We start from the raw sequence: 5,244 nt of genomic DNA, 5'->3' as shown, positions 1-5,244 counted from the left end.
AATCAGAAAACCACTAGCTTTAGTTAATGTTTCTGAGAGGTACCCTGACCCAACTCAGGCTAGTGTGAATCAGGGTCCAGCGTTTTCATCAGTGTTGGGGAAGAGATGTTCCTTTCCGCTGGGTTTGGGATGGGAAGATGCTAGCCTGCAGCTACCAGCAGCTATTCTTGAATCACATTGTGCTTAGGAATAAACCAATATGTGGATAAGAACAGAGGGACCACGACCTGATCACGCTTACTGAATTTTCATGTAGATGATCTAACATTTTTCTCTAAGTTAGTTTGGACTAAATTTTCTACCTGTAAAAATTACCTAGCTTAGCTTCTTTACTATTTTAAAATTCAATATCTTATTCTCATTTTATGCTGCCATTGGTTTAATCCTCTTCTAAATCCAGTCTATTTTGTTTTCTTCCTGCACTTTGCTCTTTCTCCCCAGAAAAAAGAGGGCTATGACAATGTTGTTCTCTGATTATAACAATAATAGCAATGGGAATACGTTATTCACATCATTACTTTTACATTTTGATTTATCGTATTATCATCATCTGATTTATCTTTTGCAGAGATTTGTTTATTTTTTTTACTTAAATCTTACCAGTGATTCCCCATTACCTACTGAATAACAAACTGCCACTTTAAATTGACACTCAAGACCTACTAGAATGGGATCTTGGCTCACCTTAGAGCCATCTGTTACTGCATTTTTTTACAGTTTCATCAAAATAGGTGGCTTCCCAGTGAGTCAGTGTGTCCCGTGTTTTTCCTCACTTTGGTCACACTCTGTGGATTCCCAACCTTTAATCTCACACGTGGATGCCCTAAGCATCCTCTACCTCGATGGCTACAGCTCTGAAAGTCTTCTCCAGATACTCTATCTAGAAGTTATCTTTTCCTTTTTTGCACTGTGACTGCACATTAATTTGGGGGTTGGAAGGCAAAGCGTTTGTGTACATAGTTTATTTTCCATAATAGATATGTTCACTGAAGTTTGGGAGTATACGTTACATATTTGTGTACTTTGTGTCCCAGGCCAGAGCCTAGTACACAGCAGATATTCAGTAAATATTTAAAAATGAAAAACAAGGAAAAGAAAGATTGCTCTTAAATAACACAATATATCATCCATCATAGATCTAAAATATAACATTCAGCTTCAAGTTTGCTTTTGTCAGATTGTCACAATATTTTTCAATGTAAAATTTATTTATTTATTCATTTATTTTTATGTTATTTATTTATTTATTTGGCAAGGCAATCCTTGGTTGACCTCACAGATTGCAAGGACCTTGTCAGCTTACGATCCCTTATTTTTTTTATTTTTTACGCCTACAGCACCTGGTCTTCCTAGGTGGTCTCCCATCCAAGTACTAACCAGGCCCGAACCTGCTTAGTTTCTGAGAACAGATGGGACCTGGCTTGTTCAGGGTGGCATGGCGTAGACTCAGTGTAAAATTTAGAAAAGAGAGGGTAATTTTCAAATAGTTGCAAGAATTCCTTAACTTAGGAAAGCACTTTTGAGAATCACTTTTTGTAAGACAGTATGTAGCCCTGGGACCCCTTTAGAGTAGAAACTTTCTGGGGTGAGTAGTCAGAAAGTGCACAGAGCAGCTGCATTTCAAAGTAAAATAGTCTGTTTTACAAAAAGAATTATTCAAATATATGAAAAAGCTTTTGCTTGTAGAAATCAGTAACTAAAAAAAGATTATTCTCAAAAACATCCGTCCTTTTGCTGTTCTAAGGGGGAAAAAAAAAGACAACTTAAAATAAATAAAATGTCACACAACTTCCCTTCCAACATGCATAGTAGTTTAAAAAAAAAAAAAAAAATGTGTATCTAGCCAGATGCCTTCCGAATAAACCCTCCCGCTAGGCCTCACGGCAGAAACGCTGACCCGGCTCTCAGGGCAGCGACAGTGGTAAGGGCTGATGTCAGTGCCAAAGCAGAGTGTGACCACTTAAGACGCACACACGCACATGCATGCACACACGTGCACACACACGCACGCGCGCACACACACGCACGCGCGCACAACCTTTGTAAGAGAGCCAATAGAAACCGCCGTTAGTGGTCTCCGACCGAGTGCAGTCACTCCCTGGCATTGGTAGCTGAGCCCCGGAGGGGTTCCCACAGCCCGTTTGACTTCTTTCCTGGGATCCACCGGCCTGAGGGTTTTGAGTCCCTTGAACAAAAAAGGAGGAAAGGGACCAAGGCAGACTTCTGAAGAGACACAGGCTGTTTATACAGAGCAGTGCGGCTTCTAGGACCGGTCCTTTACGACTTGGCATATCGACTCCTTGTACCCTCTGCCTTCTCTTCTGTAAACTCAAGGTTGCGCGGTGCCTCTTGATTCCCTGTGATCCGTCTCCCCGCCCGCCTTCCGCAGAGGTTGGCACGAGCTTGGGGATTCGTTAGGGTCAGTACCTGACGAATGTGCCTTAACTGGGACAGGAAATTACAAAACTGAGCCCTCGAGCATGAATCTACGTGTTCTAAAATCGTAGATAAGGGACATTGGTAATTAGACCAATCAATTCAAGAGAAATAAATGGGTTTACATTATATGGAGATATAAATATTTTGACATATTTCCATGTATACTATAATTTATAGTATATTTAAAACTTAAAGCAGAAGAGATTCTTAAAACAAACTGCTCTCTTAAGCACGTATTTCAGGTTTCTTGCCCAGAACCATTTTTCCACCAAAGCACATCTGTTGCTAATATGGCCTGGTGGGTTCATTTGACTTATAAAATGTACAAAAAAAAGACGTAAGCAACGTTATAAATAATAATCAGCGCTATTAGTAACACAAAGTGTATTCTTGATCTAGTAATAATAGAGACAATCAGAAATTGTAGTAGGAGGAAAATCGTAACATTCCCTATCAACATACTAATTGTATAGAAAACACAGTTATCAGACACAGTTGGGCTAACATCCCAATACTAGTTCTCTTTAAATTGCTATCATGTTTTCACTTCTATTTTATTTTAATATAGAAGCTACAACTTTGGGAGCAGAAAGCAAAGTAGCCAGTAATGACATAGAAAGATGATATACGACTTGCTTTGCAGTGCAAATAAATGCATGAGCTACTATACGTGAAAGCACATTGCCTCTCACATTGTAAGTGTGTAATAAAAGTTTGTGAATGAATATGATAAATCGATAAATCTTAAACTGTAATTTGGCTATAACCTTCCTAATATAAATGTTCGATATCTCATTGAACTGCCTTTCAGCAGAAATTATTTTACTGGCAGGTGGATTTAAAGCAATATGGACATAGATTCAGTATTTCACGAATGCCCTCAGTTCTGTAAGTGTGGTCGCTGCTGGCTGAGCGCAGCGCGGATCTGTATTTAAAGAGGTATCTCCTCCCCCGCCCCGGGTCCAGCATTAAGTTAACGGAGAAAATCACACTTAAAAAACAAGGCTATCAAAACAAAATATTAGTAGAAGAGTATTTCTTTGTGTTTTCTGTTTGTTGGATATAACTTTACTAACAGCATATTTAAAATTACTTGATGTATAAGGCACTGGAGTGATACTATTGGACTTAAAATTCCTAAAATTTTTAATTCTGCTAGTTCATCAATAGCAAAACCTCTTTCATAGTGATCTTTGGATTTGGGGAGCCCTTTTGTTCTGTGAGTATCCAGCTCCCATTACAAGGATTTCTCATCATCGGAGTCCCGCACTTTCCACCCCAGCCCTGTACTCACCGGGGGGCATTGCGGTGAGGCAGGCCTGCCCTCCTGAGTAGTCTCCGCTGCTCAGCTTCTGTCCTTTTATGTCCCAAAGCCTCTGAGGTTTTTGTCCTGGGCCTGTTTCACTCTCACTGAGAGGTCTGGCCTCAGCAATCAATTCCTGTCATTTCTCCACTGAAATTCTTGACATCGTAGCTAGGTCTTGTTGACAAGGTAGAGTAAGGCAAATATGCACTTATCTGGGTAATTTAAGCTACCACCGCGCTTTGTCTCTGTTACCTGGACCACTGACCTGCTACGAAGTCAGTTCTGAAGAGATTATCAATTTGCAATAATTCAGGTAATTCCAGTCAAAGTAATGTTTTTGCCTGAATTATCCAGATAAACGCTTCAACTCTACACGTTGCTTTGCGAACTGAAAGCTAACCTTGGGAAGTGGGGTTTAAGTAGACTGAGAGATTCCAGTTCAGACATTCATCCCTGGACCTTTTATTGGTAGCCGATTTCATTATATTTTTACAAGGTAAATAAAAGATCTAACTTCCTCTACAGGGAACAGGTAGGTAAGTGCCTCGTGTGACTGGATAAACACGAAGCTGCAGGAGCTTCGCAGACCATTATCGAAACTCTGTCACGTAGCCTGTCAGTGCCCTGGGCGGAAGCAAAAGGAGGCTCTGGGTGACACTGCAGTCCTTGGTTTGTAATTAGACTAATTACATCATGGTTCTCTTCACTTCAAATAAAAGTGGTCCCCCCGAATGCCTAAGACAGAGGGGGTTTGTTTTCAAGGTTCACACGGGCTACAGATGAATGGAGAAGTGTCTTCTTCTCTGTGTCTCTTGTAGGACAGTCCTGGAAGCTCACGCAGGGGACTGGCCTCTCACAGCGCACTTGCTCATTATCTGCTCTGTCTTTGGCTCGCAGATGACCTAGAGTGGCCGCTTATGCACAGTCTCTTAAGATTGACCAGCTCAGCTAATTATTCCAATCTCACATTTTCCTATTTCTAAACTCTCCAGAGACGAATACTATGGATTCTGTTCATTTTTTCCAAGCCAAGCGGTGTGTGGGGGTTGACCATGAATTTTTGACCACAGCTGAGTCAATCAGCTGGGACGTGTCATTCGGTTAAACGGAAGGCAGACTTGCTTCAGACGCTCTTAGAGCTGTGCAGTGGGAGCGGGTGATGACTCACTTCCATAATACAGAGCCCGGCTGAAGGCGCTGAGTGCAGCCCCGGTGTACTGATGACAAGTTGCGCAATTCAGAGGGGAAAAAATGGCGTAGATGACAGAGGCTCTGCTCATCCCTCTGGCGACCAAATTAAAGTGGTGACGGAAACAAGGAGCAGCAGCAAGGAAAATCACCTGGGAGCTTGATGAACAAGCCATACAACCAGGGAGAAGTCCAAAAAGCGCCCCGCAACGGCAGAAAGAGGGACGGGGCGAGGACGCGGGGCCGCCGGGTCCAGAGTGGCTGGGACGGAGGCTGCAGCAGCGGCAGACGCCTCTCAAAGGGGCCGCGTC

At 42.0% G+C, this 5,244-nt stretch overlaps 1 pseudogene; it reads right to left on the bottom strand.

The window, feature by feature from the left end:
* Nucleotides 1–1,328: 1,328 nt before the first annotated feature.
* Nucleotides 1,329–1,446, bottom strand: LOC111732378 (annotated as a pseudogene).
* Between the last annotated feature and the right edge of the window lie 3,798 nt (nucleotides 1,447–5,244).

This window comes from Pteropus vampyrus, unplaced genomic scaffold, assembly GCF_000151845.1.
Source record: "Pteropus vampyrus isolate Shadow unplaced genomic scaffold, Pvam_2.0 Scaffold451, whole genome shotgun sequence".
In the NCBI taxonomy this organism is placed as follows: domain Eukaryota; kingdom Metazoa; phylum Chordata; class Mammalia; order Chiroptera; family Pteropodidae; genus Pteropus; species Pteropus vampyrus.
This window is presented reverse-complemented; position numbering and strand designations above follow the sequence as displayed.